This window comes from Kogia breviceps, chromosome 8 (assembly GCF_026419965.1).
Source record: "Kogia breviceps isolate mKogBre1 chromosome 8, mKogBre1 haplotype 1, whole genome shotgun sequence".
Lineage (NCBI taxonomy): Eukaryota > Metazoa > Chordata > Mammalia > Artiodactyla > Physeteridae > Kogia > Kogia breviceps.
The window spans coordinates 9,388,543-9,406,665 of record NC_081317.1 but is presented as its reverse complement, the minus strand read 5'-3'; positions in this window follow the sequence as shown (position 1 = coordinate 9,406,665).

Sequence of the window (18,123 nt, the reverse complement as noted above, 5' to 3'; positions counted from 1 at the left end):
TAACTGCCAGCACTCTGCTCTCTAAACCTCCTCTCCCTGCCTGCTGGGTGGCGAGTCCATAAACGCCATCTCAGTCCCATTCCGTAACTCTCCACTCTGGGTTATTAAGACTGGCTCATGCTGGTACCCAAGACTTGGTACCGTGTTGTTTCAAACTCCAAGACCACTTTGTGTTCGAGGCCTGTCCTCTCCCCAACCACTGGGGTCGGTAGCGGGCTCTTCCCAAGCCCCCGACTCTCGCAGCGTCTGGCTCCCTTGTTGCCCTGGGGATCCACAGGGTCTCCCTGGGGAGGGATGGGGCTCTCCTGTCCTGCCCCCCAGGCCTTGCTGGTTCCCTTCCCCCACACCCCACGATTTAGCCCCATCTTGAGGCCAGCCCCCAGCTGTGGCCTCCTGCTGCGAGGCTCCTTGCAACTGGTGGCCTTCAAACTTGTCTTCCCTGGCTGTGGCCACCTGCTGCAGCCAGGCATGGAGGCTGGGGGCCTGGGCACTCAGAAGGTGGACCTAGTGACCCCACCATCTTGGCCAGTGAGCCCTTTGCCTGGGCTCCAAGGGCACAGGGACAGGCCAATGCAGTGGCCAAGTGCTGGGCTGGAAAAGCCAGTTTCCTCTCCTTGCAGGCACCTGGGCTGGAAGAAAGATTCCCTTGGACTTTGGGAGGAAAAAGCCGAACTCCCCACATCCAAGAGGAGGAGAGCGGAAGGAATGGGCTCTCCCCTCTCCCATCTGCTCTTATCTACGTCTGGGGGAGGGGGTGGGGGGCAAGCTGAAATGGGTTCCATCTCGGGGGTGACCACCCAGAATGTGAGTGGTGGGCCTCCTCTGTCTCCAGGACCTTCTCTCGGTCCCTGGGGTGAACCATCGGCAATTACGTTTATCCCACGTCCCCCTTCCCGCTCCAGGCTGCCTGGGTCAGTGATGGGCTCGTGGCCCCAGGAGATGGAGACGGGTTCTCTGTGCCTTCCAGTCCGGATAGGTTCATGGTTTCACCCCCAGCTTGGGAACTCTGGCTCTGTAGGGTGGGCCCCCAGATGTGCATAAGTGCTCTCCAGCTGTAGAGAGAAGGACTTGGAGACAGTCCCCATTTTATGGGGGCGAGGAACCCGGGGCTCTAGGGGCTGAAGTGACGTGCTCCAGGTCGCAAGGCTGATGAGTGGTCATTCAGTTGTTTCCTGGACACATTGCGTCACACCTCCCTGCGCTGTCACCTCCCTGCCTCCGTGGCCACTGCTAAACTGGCACCAGGACAAATTCTTGTTGAATCAAAGAATAAATTAATGGATGAAAGCAAGGATTACATTTCTAACGCTAGAAAGGTTTATTTTAGGGCTGTGTCTGGATTTTGGAGAACTAACAAATGGGTCACGAATATTCCCATTTGCCAGATGGGGAAATGGAGCCTGAGGTCCCCTGGAGAGGATAGAGTCCCTCCGGGTATCTGAGCTGGGGATACATCCAGTGCAGTTCCTGCCTGCACCTTGGCAGTGGCTTTTGAGCCAGAGCGAGGAAGCAGCTGGCTCGCCGGACGGCTCTTTCCTCTTTTTTTTCCTTCCTCTTCCCTCTGTCCCCATCCCGAAGGTAAAAAGTTCATGCAGGCGACCATCCGTTGCAGGCTGTCAGGCGGCCATGTAATCTCTCTGTGGTTTTATTACTTAAAATCGGTGAGGTGTCCAGGCTGGGGAATTTTCCAAGGTGTTTGAGGCTGCCGTGGGCCCCATTTATATTGTGCCTGAATTTCCTTCCCAGTCTCCTTGAGACAAGTGACCAGCAGGTCCCGCCGTGAAGGCCGAATCAGTCATTTGCCAGTGGGAGCCGGGCCGTGAATTATCAGGGGATGGCGCGGCGGAGAGCGAGGGCCGGGGGCGCGGGGTGACAGTAAACATGTCCCGGGAATGTGTCTCCCATCACTCACGGGCAGGTAGCAGATGTAGGCACACACGTGGCCCCTATCTCTAAATCTCGGCCTGACCTGTGAGAGGGATAGAGGTGACTTTCAAGGGAGTCTGTCTGCAGGGGAACTTGGACGAGAAGTTTATGGCAGGTCGGGTTTCCCTGAGGGTGGCGTGGTGCCTGTTCCTGGCGGCTGCCTGGAAAATAGCGACCTTCTGGTTAATGTACACATTCATTTATATCTTCATACAAATTTATCATCGAGCATTGGCTATGTGAAGAGGGTGTGCATTTGGATTTCTTGAAAGATGCAAAATGAGGATCTTTATTTTCTGGGGGCAAAGGGGTCCCAGAGACAGGCTGCTGTTGTCCCCGCTCTGTGGCCCCTTGTCGCCTTGCTCCAGATCGAGTCCCGTGCCAGCTCACCCTGTTGCTCTGTCTGGGGCCAAGAGGCTCACTGAGGGTCCTGGGAGAGGAGATCGTGCCCAAGAGAGGGACTGCTCTCCTCCCTGGGGGTGGGGTCTCTTCCCCAGGACGGCTACTCAGTGCCAGCCTCCGCACAGGGCACTTACTCACCCAGTCTCATCAAACCCTACAACAACCCCGTGACGCGAGGGCCGTTATCACCCCGTTTTACAAATGAGGTTAAGAAAACGTCCAAGGTCATCCGGTGAGTTGAAGCTAGAACTTCGACTTCACCCCTGGTTAGTGAGCCCCTGAAGGCCCCTGAGAGGATTCTGACTGCTGCCTGCAGTCTGGGGTGGGGGTGGGGTCTGAGGACCTGAGAGCCTCCTGTGCACTTGTGTCCCATCCACCTGCCGCTGAGATCCAGCTGTGGGGTCTCGCTGACCCTCCAGCCCACTCCTCCAGCCAGCCCGTGGTCAGGGGATACTCTGGCAGAGGACAGAGACCGGGGACAGAAACGGGTCCTCAGCACTTAGGAGGAGGGCAGGGAGAGGAGAAGTAAGGTGTCTAGGGCAGGGAGGGGGCTGGGGTGAGGTGGGGGAAGGCAGGCGTTTAGACAGACCCAGAGGTGGAAGGCGCTTTGTCTTTGAGTCTTCATGTCTTTTTTTTATTTTTACTTTTTTATTTTTTTAACATCTTTATTTGAGTATAACTGTTTTACAATAGTGTGTTAGTTTCTCCTTTACAACAAAGTGAATCAGTTATACATATGTTCCCATATCTCTTCCCTCTTTTGTCACCCTCCCTCCCACCCTCCCTATCCCACCCCTCTAGGTGGTCACAAAGCACAGAGGTGAACTCCCTGTGCTATGCGGCAGCTTCCCACTAGCTATCTAATTTACATTTGGCAGTGTGTATATGTCCCTGCCACTCTCTCACATCGTCACAGCTTACCCTTCCCCCTCCCCATATCCTCAAGTCCATGCTCTAGGAGGTCTGTGTTTTATTCCCATCCTACCCCTAGGCTCTTCATGACATTTTTTTTTTTTTTTAGATTCCATATATGTGTTAGCATACGGTATTTGTTTTTCTCCTTCTGACTTACTTCACTCTGTATGACAGACTCCAGGTCTATCCACCTCATTACAAATAACTCAGTTTCATTTCTTTTTATGGCTGAGTCATATTCCATTGTATATCTGTGCCACATCTTCCTTATCCATTCATCTGTTGATGGACACTTAGGTTGCTTCCATGTCCTGGCTGTCGTAAATAGAGCTGCAATGAACATTTTGGTACATGTGAGTCTTCATGTCTTTTCCTCTCTCGTCTGTCTCCACGGTCTCGGGCAAATGCCTTCGCCCCAGTGATCCTCAGTTTCCTCACCTGTGAAGTGGGGATTATAGTACCGGTTGCTGTAAGGATCTGAGAGCAGGGTGACCAGCTTGTCCTGGTTCTCCCGAGATGTTGCTGAATTTAGCACCCAAAGTCCCCCATCTTGCAGAATCCCTCAGTCCCCGACAGACCGTGACAGTGGTCTCTCGATGGGAGAGAGTGGCCCAAGCCTCCAAGCGCCCAGCAAACGGCAGTCTCGGTAAACGTGCACCCCTGCCCTGAATTCATATTTCTCGTGGGCCTTCTTAGTTCCTCTGCTCTCTGTTTATTTGTTTCCACCCTGTTTGCTCTAAGTATCACTCCACGGTTCTCTGACTGCCCCCTTATGTCCTAGTTTCCCTCTCATCCTCCTCCTCATGTCACTCGAAGGTTCTTCCTCTTCCTCTCGCTGTCTCTCTCTGCCTCATTCCAGCCCCTCCCTGCCCTATACACCCCATGTCTCCTTTCTCTGCCCTCTTCCTAGTTTTCAGGGACCCCTCTGGGGCCCCAGTCTCTGTCCTGTGGCAGAGCGCCCACCCCTTACCGTGGGCTGGAGGCCCCCATGTTCCCTTCACAGTGACCCTGAGATCCTGACCGAGGCCCCGAGGCTGGGCGGAGGGTCCCGAGAGCAGGTTCTGGGTCAGCAAGAGGGATGGGACCGGTCCACCGCCTCCTCCCCGGGCCTGGGCCGCTCGCCGGGCTCGGCCTCCCGCAGCACCCCTCGGGCTGTCTGTGCTCAGACAAGGACTGACTCCTTCAAAGATAATTTATTGGTTGATACCTCGTTGCACATGGTAATAGCTCGTGCTTAAATAATAATAAGCTTTATTGCCGTGCAGTCGTTAAACTTTTTTTCCCATTCAGTTTAACTGACCATTTTGTGTGTGGTTTGGAAGAAGCGGGGAGAGAGCCCGGTCATTCTCCCAGGCCTGAGATGGGAGTTAATTTCTAATGAAGGTATAATGTTATTCCGATGATTTTTACATGTAATTAACTAAAGCTACAAGTAATTTGAAATTATATGGTGATGGGGCCTCACTTTGGGGATCACAGAGGGTAGAGAAGGAGAGCTGAAGGTGGGGGCAACAGAGGGCAGGGCTGGGTGGGGGAGAGGGCCAAAGGGAAGGGGACCCTGTGTCAAGTAGTGGCTGTTGAGGCCAGTGATCTCTCGAATCCTCTTCTCAGTCCTTTGTGGCAGGAAGCACTGTTGTTTCCGCTTTGCAGGTGGGGAACGGAAGTCTCAGAGAAACGAAGGCGTAGGCTGCTGTGCTTTGGTCGTTCGTCCCCTCCCCTCCCTGTTCTGGAAGCAGCACCTCCATCTACATGGCTTCTCCTCCCCCAACTCCATCCTATGGGGCTGCCATGTTGTTCCATGGTCTTGACCCCAAGCACCGTTGGGCTGGGCCAATGACTCCCTTTCCTGGGAGTTTTGAACTGGGGCATAAGAGACTGAAGGATAAGAGTTGCTTTTCTTTCTTATCTGATTTAACTTACATTCCGTTTGGGGCACACATCTGAAGCGGACGGCCGGCTGAACTTTTACTCGTGTCCACACCCATGTCACCATCACCCAGAGCAAGCTCCATAGCAGGCTCCCTCATTCCTCTTCCTAGTCAATACCTCCCCACAAACTATCACCATTGACCAGTTTTGCCCTTTTTTGGACTTTGTGCAAGAATCAGATAGCATGTGTTCCACATCTGGCTTCTTTTGTCCAATATTATGCTTAGCAAACGATCCAAGTTGTTGCATGTTGCAGTAGTTTGTCCCTTTTCATTGCTGTGTAGGAATCCATTGTGTGAACTTGCCATCATTTGCTAATTCATTCTCTTTTTCGTAGACATTTGTGCTGTCTCCAGATTGGGGCTATCATGAAGCCTGCTGTCTTGATCATTCTTGTGCCTGTTTTCTGGAAGGATACTCGTCCTCTCGAGTATACGCCAGGAATGGAATTCCTTGGTTCTGTCCGTGTCTCTCTCTCTCGCTTTAGCAGATGCTGCCACGCTGCTTCCCAAAGTGGCCCTACTGCTCTCTGCTCCTCTCAGCAGTCTCGGAGAGTTCAAGTTTCTCTACATTGGGACACTTACTATTGCTAGTTCTTTTCATTTTAGCCATCTGGGCAGGGGCGCCATGTATCACTTTGAATTTTCCTGGTGACTAATGATATCAGTGACGTTAACAGCTCTTCTAGCCTTTCTCATCCTTTGCATACCCTTTTCTGTGAAGGGCCTGTTCAAGGCTTTTGGCCATTAAAAAAAAAAAAATGGGTTGTCTGCTCTTTTCTTATTGCTTTCTAGGAGTTCTTTATATATTCTGCTTCTTTACTCTCTTAAAGGCGCCTTGATGATCAGGAGCTCTTAATTTTAATGAAGTTAAAAGGTAAAGCTCTAAAGGTAGAACCAGAAGGCTAATTGTCAGCCATAGTTTCTACTCTGGACAAAAGCCAGACTCCAGCAAACGAAGAGAGTGAAATCCCTCTTCTGAGAGAGATGAAGAAAGAGTCCTGCCGCCCTCCTCACCTCTGGTCCAGCTGCCCCTGGGCCTGGCTCTGTCCCTCCCCTCCTGTGGCCTGGATATTTCACATTGCATCCCGCAATGCCGTGATGTCCTTGATTGCAGCATCCTTCTGGTAAAATCCCCCTTTAACTTAAGCTCATTCAACCTGAATTTTCTTTGTGTGCTACCCAGTGATCCCCATTTCACAGAGGAGGAAACTGAGGCTCAGGGAGATGTTGTGATTTGCTGCAGGTCCCACGCTGCTTAGTCTGGGGTTGAATTCAGGCCCCAGCTCACTATGAGGGTGACTCGGGAGACCCTGGAGAAGGGCTTTGTGGACGCAGCAGAGAGACTTCGCGGTTCGTGATGAGAAGGTGGAGTGACTGAGCCTTGGGGGCTGAGGGGTGGAAGGTCTGGGTCAGGCACATGTTCTGGGATGGAGGCAGCGGGTGTGGGGGGGGAACGGGGGTGCTCCTGATGAGATACTGGCCGGGAGAAGCCTGGGCAGGTCTGGGGTGAGGGTCCAGCAGGTGTGACCCTGCCCAGTTTCCAGGTGAACCTGATCCTGGCCTTGATGCTGGCCTAGACCCTGACCATCATTATATCCATCCCCCTACCTCTGGAGTCTGTCCAGGGGAGGAGGGCGGGAGGGTGACCTGAGCTGGGAGAGAGTTCCCGAGACTGAAGTCTCCTGGTCCTGAGGGGAGGGGCTGAGGCAGGGTGGGGTTTTTGTGAGGGGTCGCCTGGGGTGGCCTGGCCTTCCAGCCTCCTCGGCAGGGTGTGTGCACATGTGCCTGTGTGCACAAGGATGTACAAGACCATGTTCCTGAGCTCTACACAGCCTCGTCCAGATCGTGGCTGAAGGCTGAGTGGGGCCCGGAGCGAATAAACACCCCTTCAAGTGTAATTAAGTGCAATGACGCCCTGTAGACGGAGCCACAGCCCCCTCCCTGGGACAGCTGGGCCTCGGATTACACACGCATACCTGCAAGTGCAGAGCAGCATGCACAGAAGACATACAGAGACACAGAAATGGAGATCTGAACCCTCAGAATCATCTAGAAAGTCACACAGAAGTGAACAGGTGCCCACACTTCATGAGAAGCAGCTAACCTTCGCCCACTCAGCACTCTGATGCTGCGCGGTGTGTCACTGAATCCCCAGAACCCCCTGGGAGGTGGGTATTATGATTAGTATCTCCATTTTAGAAAACTGATGCTCAGAGACTCAGACCAGGCCTCTGAGATTCTAAAGTCTGGCATCTCAGCTGCTCCTTCCATCACATGTCACCTACCTGGAAATGGAGAGAAGCAGATAGGGGTACCCAGAACCCCAGGTGCCTGCACAGAAATAGAAATGCAGTGGCAGGGCCACGGGCAGATGGCATAAGTCACCAGCCTTACACAGGTAGACAGAAGCACTCCCGGAGCCCACAGACTCAGACGCGTGGGCACCCACTTGGAGGGGCGCTGGGAGGCCCCAGGAAGACCCCACAGCCCTCCGCATGAGAGGCCCTGGGGGGGCTGCCTCTGACTTTCCAGACTCTGGGTTTCTTCCAGCATCATCCATGTCCCTGCCTGCCTGTGACCCTGACCAGGCCTCAGAGCTCCCTTGTCTCCATGGCCACCTGAGGTCAGGAGGGCAGGAGTCTAGCCTACATCCTTCTAACTCCTGACCCAGGTGGTGCCACCCCGTTTGAGTAATGGAAATTGGTGTCAGTGCTGCAGGCCAGCTTGGCCTTAGGTCTGCATCCGGGGACTGCGGACTTTCCCTGCGGTCCCCGTCTCTACCCCACACTTCCAGAAAACTTCCCCAGACTTCGAGGCCTTTGGGGCTGACGGGGCTCCCGCAGCCCAGAGTCTTAGCTGTCAGCGTGGGCCAGTGTCTTCTCCGATATCGCTGGTTGAAAGCAGGGTGCACAGGTGAGTGGAATTTAGGGGAGGCCCCTCCTCCTTCCCTCGGCTCCATTCACTTGTCTGCCTCCTCCACGCCCTCCTGTCCCAGGCTCCGGGGGGCGGGGGGGGGGCGGGGAAGAGGGAGCTCTTCTGGCTTCCCATTGCCTCCTTGGGGGGATGAGCAAACAGCCGGGCGTTCAGAGCTTCTGGTTCTCAGCCCTGGGCTCCTCCGCAGAATCACTGGCCCCAGCCCTGGACAATCTGATCATCTGATCGGTTGGACGGGGCGGGTCTCTGTTGGTGCGGCTGGCTTTGGTATGTGTTAACACCTCCCCAGAGGGTCGGGAAGGCTTCTCTGAGGAGGTGACTTTTAGCCAAGCCCTGGAGAGAGGGAGGGATAAGCAAGAGAGGCTTCGGGGCAGAGTCTGCCAGGAAGGAAGGACCAGCATCAAAGTCCCGAGGCGGGGACGATCTTGAAGACCAGGTCGGAGCAAGGCAGGACCGGCTCAGGCTGGGAGCTAGGATTCTGTTCAGAGTGAAAGGGAACGTTGCTGGAGGTTTTCTTGTGGGTCTTTTTTAAACCACTTTATTGAGGTCTGACTGACTTATAGAAAGTTGTACGTATTTAACGTATACAACCCAGTAGGTTTGGGGGATAAGTATCCATCCCTGAAACCATCACCACAATCAGGTTCAAAAACATATCCATCACCTCCCAGAGTTTCCTCCCACCCTCTTTATTATTATTATTATTATTTGCATGTGTGTGTGGTAAGAACACTTAACATAAGATCTACCCTCTTTGCAAAGTTTAAGTGTACAGTAGTATCACTAGCTGTAGGCACTGTGCTGTAGAGACAGAACTTATTCATAACTGGAACTGTGTCCTGTGACCATCCACTCCACTGCGCCCTGACCCCACCCCCTGGCACCACCATCCTACTCTCTGCTTCCATGAGTTTGACTATGTTAGATTCCACATATAAGTGAGCTCATATAGTATTTGTCCTTCTGTGCTGGCTGAGGGGTTTAAGCAGGGAAATAAGGGGTTCAGTGAGCACAGGGAAGGGATTCAGAGATGCTGCAGTTTCCCCAGGGACCAGGACCTGTCTGTCTGGTTCACTCTCTACCCCAAGTGCCTGCAACAGAGCTGGCCCAGACTACAGGTGTTTAGTAGCAGTTTGTTGAATGAACAAATGACTGCTTGTCCGCAGTTGGCATTAGGTGGTCACGGGGCCCCACCTAAGCAGGGGTGTGAATCCCAGACACACCCAGGAAGGCAGGTCCGCGTAGGGTGATAGGAGGAGAACACCTAGGGCAGCAGGCTTGTGAGGCAGGCCGATGTCAGGGAGCACCTGAGGCCCGGGCAGGGACTGGCTCAGGCCACCTTGTCCAGTGTGGAGGCCCAGCAGTTTGGGGGCCAGTGGAAGCCATTCAGCCAGGGCTCAGACAGAGCCAAGTTCCTTGTGAAGTCACGCCTACTGTTCACCCAGGGCTGAGGTGCCCAGAACTGCTCACAGCATACATTTCTGTGTGGCTTGTCGCTCAGTGTGTTTTCAGGCAAAGCCCAAGGGTCCCAGGCTGACCAGAGCAGGGTCCCCGACAGGACACGGGTCAGAGGTGTGAGCGGCTGAGGTCAGGGTTTGATTGCTGACTCGGAAGGAGCCAGAAATTTGGTTTCATTTCATTTTCCAGCTCCAAATAATTGAGATTGGCTTCCTGGGAGTATGTATTGAGAAGGGTTCCAAGGCCACATGTAGGCTCAGTGGGAAGGAATGCTGTGATCCATTAGTGATGCCTGCCATGGCTATGGGTGAGGCAATGGTAGAACGTGCTGTATATTTATTTCCTTGATAAGGTAGGTTCAGAAACTGGGTGCTGCACTGAGGTCACGAGCCAGGTAGAAACAGAAGTCTGGAACCAGCAAGTGGCTGAGGTCAGGAATTAGCTAAAGATTAAAGTTGGGTACCAGATTGTGTAATGATGTCAGGAACCAGAGAACTGCCAAAGTCAGAAGAAGATGGTGATTGATGTCAAAAGCCAGCAGTGGGATGGTGTCCTGGGGCCCCATCTAGGCTCTGGGAGCAGAGCGTTCTGATATTTGGCATGTCTGCACTGACACGTGCAGGGAATTGTTGTCAGGCAGGCCGCTGATCTGACATCCCTCAGCCTGGAATACTCACCATCTCTCTTTCACGTGGTCACTTCACCTAGTGCCCTCTTTTTTTTTTTTATAAGAGCTTTTTAGGTATATAATTCACACACCAAACAATTCCCCTACTTAAAGTATAAAATTCAACGTTTTTGAGTGTATTCAGAGGGTTGTATGACCATTACCAGAATCAATTTTAGAAGATTTTCATTACCTCAAAAACAAACTCTGGGCCTATTAGCCCCACTAACCCCCTCAGCCCTTGGCAACCACTAATTTACTTTCTGTCTCCATGGATTGACTATTTTGAGCATTTCATGTAAATGGAATCATATAATATGTGGCCTTCTGCAACTGGGTTTTTTCACTCAGTGTAATGTTGTCAAGGTTCACCCATGTTGTCACAGGTATCAGAACTTCATTCCTTTTTATTGTTGAATAATATTCCATTACCTGGATATACCATATTTTGTTTATCCACTCATCAGTTTGATGGACATTTGGATTTTTCCACTTTTTGGTTGTTATGAATGGATATGCTATGAACACTCATGCACAAACTTTTGTGTGGACATGTGTTGTCATTTCTCTGGGGCATATACTTAGGAGTATAATTGCTGGGTCATATGGTAATCCCGTGTTTAACCATTTGAGGAACTGCCAGAGGCTGCACCATTTTGCATCCACATCAACAGTGTATGAGGGCTCCAATTTTTCCACATCCTCGCCAATACTTGTTATTATCTGTCTTTTTGATTATAGCCTATGTGGGTGTGAAGTTGCATCTCATTGTGGTTTTTTTTTTTTTCTTTTTTTGTGGTACGCGGGCCTCTCAATGTTGTGGCCTCTCCCGTTGCGGAGCACAGGCTCCCGGACGCGCAGGCTCAGCGGCCATGGCTCACGGGCCCAGCCGCTCCGCGGCACGTGGGATCTTCCCAGACCGGGGCACGAACCCGCGTCCCCTGCATCGGCAGGCGGATTCTCAACCACTGAGCCACCAGGGAAGCCCTCATTGTGGTTTTGATTTGCATTTCCCTAATGGTTAAAAAGGTTGAGCATTTTTTCATGTGCTTATTGGCCATTTGTATATTTTCTTTGGAGAAATGGCTACTCAGATTTTTTTGTCCAGTTTAAAGGTGGGTTATTTGCCTTTGTATTGTTGAATTGTAAGAGTTCTTTATTCTGGATATCAGACCCTTATCAGATACACGGTTTGCAAATATTTTTTCTCATTCTGCAGTTGCCTTTCACTTTCTTGATAGTGTATTTTGAAGCCCAAAAGTTATTTCTTCCTCCCTCCGTCCCTCCCTTCCTTCATTCCTTCTTCTCTTTTTCTTTCTTTCTTCCTTCTAGTTTCCTTGCCACTACAGCTACCACCAGGGGTGTCAACCAGCACCCATAATTCCAGGAAGCAAACAGATGCCTTTTCCCACAGCCTGTGCTAGCTACTGTATCACTATGACCAATGGAGAGAAAAGCTATTGATATTAACCACATTGCTCTAAGGAAGTTGCTAGTAACATCCTGTTGATCATGGTACCTAGAGCAGAACCTACTCAGAAACCACCTCTCAAAGGTTGTCCTCAAATTATAATGTCTTCCTTATCTATTTTAAATTTGGTTACTCTGCTTTCGGTGTCATATCTAAGAAGCCATTGCCTGATCCAAGATTTACACCTATGTTTTTCTTCTAAGAGTTTTACAGTCTTAACTCTTCTATTTAGGTGTTTGACCCATTTTGAATTAATTTTTGCATATGATGTGAGATAGGGGTCCACCTTCATTCTTTTGTTTGTGGATATCCACACTGTCAGCACCATTTATGGAAAAGAATATTCTTCCCCCATTGAGTTGTGTTGGTACCATTGTCGAATACCAATTAACTTTAAATGTGAGGGTTTTTTTTTTTCTTTACTCTCAATTCTATTCCATTGATCGTATGTCTAACCTCACACTAGTACCATACAGTGTTGATTCCTGTAACTTTGTCATGTGTTGAAATCAGAAAGTGTGAGTCCCTCGACTTTGTTCTTCTTTTTCAAGATTGTTTTGACTATACTTTCTCCCTCGCATTTCTATACGAATTTTAGGATCTACTTGCCCATTCTGCCAGAATGGCAGCTGGAATTTTGTTAAAGATTGCATTTAATATGTAGATCAATTTGGAGGATATTGCCATTTTAATAATATTGTCTTTCAATCCATGAACATAGGCTGTCTTTTCATTTATTTTGGTCTTCTTTAATTTCTTTAAAATATGTTTGATAATTTTTGGAGTATTACACTTCTTTTGTTAAATTTACTCCTAAGTATTTTATTCTTTTTGATGCTATTGTAAATGGGATTTTCTTAATTTCATTTTTTGTTTGTTCATTGCTAATGTATAGAAATACAGTTGATTTCTTTATATCGATCTTATATCTTGCAACCTTGCTCAACTTTTTATTAGCCCTAATAGTTTTTTTGTGGATTCCTTAAATTTATCTATATGCTAGATCATATCATCTACATATAGAGATAGTTTTATTTCTTTCTTTCCAATATGGATGCTTTTTATTTCTTGCCTGATTGCTCTGGCTAGAACTTCCGATACAATGTTGAATAAAGTAGGGAGAGAAGACATTCTTATCTTGTTCTTGATTTTAGGGGGATGGGGAGGGGTGCTGTGTGGCTGTTGGGGAGCCTGTCAGGGGAGCAGGTTTAGGGGAAAGGGAAAGAGGACTGGAGGGATGGCCAAGCAAGGCCATGAGGCAGCTAGCAACACATCAGGATTTGGGAGATGGCAGCTCCTGGGTGGTAACTGCACACTGGGAGAGGATCCACTGCCCAGGACAGTGTGTGCCCTGGGAGGGCCCTGGGGAAGGACTGCCTGGGGGGGACGATGTATCCTGCTCTCCCCATCCATGACTTCTCTCTTCAAGCCAGAGCCTCTCTCCTCCTCCAGGAGGGCAGCTCTATGAGGTCTATGAGGCTTCCAGATCATCCTCCCAGTGGGGGGTCAGGGCATGAGAAAGATCTGTTTGCTGGGACTGGGGAGGAGACTGGTGGAGCCAGAGGTGGTGGATGCAGGGGGGTGGGGGACAGTGCTCAGAACTGGACATTCATGCATTCATTCGTTCAACAAACATTGATTTAGCCTCTACTATGTGCCACCTTGATCTAGGTTCAAAACAGGAAGGGTGACAGCCAGACACTGAACAACAGACACAAGGAATAAGTATAGTACACAGTTCCTTGGGGATTCCTTAAGGATGGTAGAAATGCCCTATTCCTAAAGATGGCAGCCAGCCCCTCCCTGGTGGTCCCTCCTCCATTCTCCTACCCTCTTCCTGCCACTCTTTCCCCGTCACCCTTCTTCCTCCCTTCTTCTTGAGAAATCACCCCTCTGCCCTCTGCAGTGCCCATCTTCTGGGTGCCCACTGAGAAGGCCCAAGGATGGCCCCTTGGCTGGCGCGTAGGCTCATTCTGTCCCTGGCTGGGCACAGTGCTGATGGCGTGCTGAGCATGGGCCATCTCTGTTGCCATGATGCAGGGGCTGCTCCCTTTGCGCCCCACTTTTTGCCATGCACAGTCACCTGAGGGACTTTCAAGGGCTTAGAAAGGCCCTGCCCTGCACTGAGCACTCCCCAGGGCACGGGGCGGTGGGGACAGGAACAGCGGCATCCAGATAAGTCAGCTAGGGTGCAGGGAGAGGCAGGTGGGGCTGGGCTCTTCCCTACAAGTTGCCTTCCACGTGCAAGGAGAGCACATGCTCCTTCAGGGGTCTGCAGGCCTCTGGATTTGTGCATGAGTGTGTGCCTGCGTGTACGTGTCCATCCGTCTGCAAGTGCATGTGTGTACACAGGTTCACTGTGTGTGCGTGAATTATGTGTGCATGCTGGTTTGTGGGTGCACAGGCCTCTGAATTTGCGTACATGTGCCTGCGTGTGCCTGTGTGTGTGCGTGCCTGTCTGTGCCTGCAGGAGGATGCATGTTTTTTACCTGTGCCTGCACCGTGCGTACCTGTTTGTGGCTGCTTCCCCCGTGTACACGTGAGTCAGCACACATGTGGCAGAGACACATGTGTCAAGTCTGAAATTTTAGGATGTTCTGGGTCAGATTTTCCCTGGTAACAAGTGTGCCTGAGGTGGCAGATTAGGAAGTAAAGTGTGGGGAGAAGCCGGACCACAAAGGATTCTGTGCGCGTGTAGGTATGTGTGTGCACTTGTGTGGCCAGAGGACAGGGTGTGTCTCCCACGCTGTTGTAACTGAGCTTTTGAAATACTCTGGTCCCTGCCCTCTGCCCCTGGCGCCCACTATGGCAACAGCAGCCAGCTAGTGCTTCCCGGCAAGGCTTCCACCCTGAGGAAGGTGGGGGGGGGGACGCCTCACCCCTCCTGCCTCCATCTCGAGGGTACCCTGGTTTTCAAGAGCTTAAGGCCTCAGCTGTGACTCCCGGGAGTGGCTTCCTCCTCTTCTTCACCTCACCCCGCAAGCCCACTCCGGGGAGGGGTGCAGTGGGGGATGTGTATGCTGAGCAGTGGGGAGGGAGGGGATGTAGGACACCTGGGGCAGGGCGGTGGCAGCTGCGGGCGAGTCCCCCGCGGAGCAGTGTCTGAGAGGCGTGAGGGGCTGGGGACCCCTTTTGGGCTGGAGTTCTGGGTGGGAGGGGCTGGCGAGGAGGGGGGCAGTTAGTGGCGGCGGGGGTGGGGGGAGAGCGGGGAGGCCTGGGTAGCAGGAGCCACAAGACCCGGGGCACTGTGGGACTTGTGTTTGCGCACTTGTTCCTCACAGCTGCCTCCAATTAACAGATGAGGCAAGTCAGGCACGTGGGGCCTCACCCAGCTGGTGAGCGCAGACCAGAACTGCCGGGCCACAGAGCCGGGGCTGGGCCACCCCAGCTGAGGGGGCAGGATCTTCCCCGTGCTCAGAGGTGAGGTCCTGGCCGGGCAGGCTGGGGTGAGGGCGGGGTTGCCCCTTCAGAGCAGGGGTGGTGCCCAGAGGCAGAGCAGCAGAGGCTCTGGATGGGAGGGGACTTGACCTGCCCGGGTAGCGATGGACGTCCACACGGGGGCCAGTGGGAGGGACCTGAGTGGACAGGCTTCCAAGTCCATACGAGACACCCTCTGGGAACGCCCAGAAAGACCTGGGGTGTCTTTGGGGGTTGGTGAGGTTCTGCAACATGCAGGTGGGGCAGGGAACCAGCACGAATCTTGTACTGTTGCTCCTGTGGACTCATTTGTGTACACAGGCAGGGGTGCTGGGGCATTTGGGGCTCCTCTCTGAAGCCGGAGGGCAGCGTTTAAACTGCCAAGGCAGGCTGCAGTCAGCGCAGGGCCCTGAGGAGCTTGGCTCTGGGTTCAAATTCCGGCTCTGCCTCCCCCACGTTGGCCAAGAGTGGCTTACTCCTTCCTCCCAGGCTCGATTTCCACATCTGTAAAATGGGGCTAATAATACCGTCTCCCCTATGGGACAGTTTTGAAGCCTTAATGAGATAATTGGCTCAAAGTGCTCATCAGCACAGGGCCTGCCCTGCGAGGACGGACACGCCTGGGGCCCCTGTCGAGTGGACACTTCTCCCTTCACTCCAGCCTCTAGGCCAGAGGTGTCACCCTGTAATTATCTTTCAGGGCACAGCCCCCCATGGCATTTCTGGTGATTTTATGAATCTGGGAGATCAGCTCCTCTAAAAAGAAACTCGTCCTCCCTGGCCCGGGAAGGGACAGGGTGCCAGGGCCAGCTGCATGCTGAAGAGGCCACGAGCAATGCTTTATGGGGCCTGTAAAAGCTGCCGACCCCGCTCCTGGACTTAATAACACGAGCAGGGCCCTGGCAGCTCCAATAACTGGCAGCTCCTGCTGAGCCCAGCTCACCCGACAGGGCACAGGGACAGGCCTCATCTCTGCCTGAGACCCGGGCAGGTCTGGTGAGGGGTGCAGAGGAGGGGGGCAAGGAGGCCCACTGCCCACATGCCTGGACGCAGACCCCAAGCCCTCCCTGCCCAGCTAGGGCGGCGAGAGGCAGAATCAGACAGAGCAGGGCCCACGGGCTCTTGGACGAGCTGCTTCCAGTCCTGGGCCTGTTTTCTCATCTGTGTAGCAGGGATCAGAATCCATACCTGCAGGTTGTCCTGAGGTTTGAGAAGAAGAATGAGAAAAAGAGCCTGGCGCCTAGAGCGAGGGCTTCAGTGCAGCATTGACGGCTCAGACCCCCAGCGCGGCCCCCGCGTGGTCCCTCAGCCGAGGTTCATTTGGGGTTTGGGCCTCACCTCCCCAAAACAGGCTGGGCCCAGGGTGCCGGAGCGGGGAGACCAGCAGAGGCTGCGCTGCTTGTGTCCTAAAGAGCAGAGAGGAACATGAGGGGTGGGGACGGCAGACAGTGGCCAGGCTCAAACCACTCTCAGACCACGTGCCCACCACCTGGGTGGGCTGGGGGGGACCTCTCTGCCGGGCTGGTCGGTCAGGGCAGGACGCGGCCCTTCCCTCGTCCACTCAGCCACGCTCATCCGCCTGTCCAGGGACCTCCTTCAGCAGACATCCCCTAGCACTTCCTCAGGGACAGCACCTTACATTCCGTGTTTCTTCCAGTCTGTGCGACAACCTGTACGGAACAGTTGATCCACCTTTTTCACAGATGAGGAAACTGATGTCAGAGCGGCCAAGCCTCTTTGAGTTGATGCAGAATTCCACCCCATGGGGCTCCAGAGCCTGTTCAGGGCCCCTGTGTCCTTGGTGCCCCCTGCAGGTTGGGGCTGGAATAGTAAGGGAAGTGGGGGGACTCCCCAAGCATTAGGCATCTGCCTTGCTGGTTCCGTCATCCATGTAACTCAACCTGCCTCAGCTTCCCTGCCCAGCACTCCAGGTCTCCATGGGGGCCAGATTCTGCTCTAAATCTGACTCTTTTTTTTTTTTTTTAAATTTAATTAATTAATTTATTTTTGGCTGCGTTGGGTCTTTGTTGCTGCACGCGGGCTTCCTCTAGTTGCGGTGAGCGGGGGCTACTCTTTGTTGTGGTGCGCGGGCTTCTCATTGCAGTGGCTTCTCTTGTTGCGGAGCACGGACTCTAGGCACGCAGGCTTCAGTAGTTGTGGCACACGGGCTCAGTAGTTGTGGCTCGCGGGCTCTAGAACGCAGGCTCAGTAGTTGTGGCGCACGGGCTTAGTTGCTCCGCGGCATGTGGGATCTTCCCGGACCAGGGCTCGAACCCGTGTCCCCTGCATTGGCGGGCGGATTCTTAACCACTGCGCCACCAGGGAAGCCCTAAGTCTGACTCTTAATTTCTGCCCCCTCTCTGTGGCCCCCTCCTCCCCCACAGAAGCCTCGGCTGCCTGTACCCTTGGGCCCAGTAGGGTAATGCGGGCTATGGGAGAGCCTGGCCTCAAATCCTCCTAGCCACGCGTTCTTGGGCAAGTCCCCTTTCCCCTCTGGCCTTTGTTTTGTAAACAGAGAGGCCAAGTGAGGGTGTCCATGGCGGGAAGCCTATGGGACCTGGGGTGGAGGTGAACACGTAAAGGAGCCTCCCCCCCAGACTCCTCCCCGCCTCTCCCCACCTCGTGGTTTCAACTGCTCCTTCGCCGCTAACTTTCTCTAAGTCTTTTTTTTTTTTTTTTTTAATAGATTTATTTATTTATTTATTTATTTTTGGCTGTGTTGGGTCCCCGCCGCTGCCCGCGGGCCCCCTCCAGTTGCAGTGAGCGGGGGCTGCTCTTCGTTGCAATGCGCGGGCTTCTCATTGCGGTGGCCTCTCCTTGCAGAGCGCGGGCTCTAGGCGTGCAGGCTTCAATAACTGTGGCGCGTGGGCTCAGTAGCCGTGGCTCGCCAGCTCTAGATCTCAGGCTCAGTAGTTGTGGCACACGGTCCCAGCCGCTGCACAGCATGTGGGATCTTCCCGGACCAGGGCCCGAACCCGTGTCCCCCTCACTGGCAGGGAGAT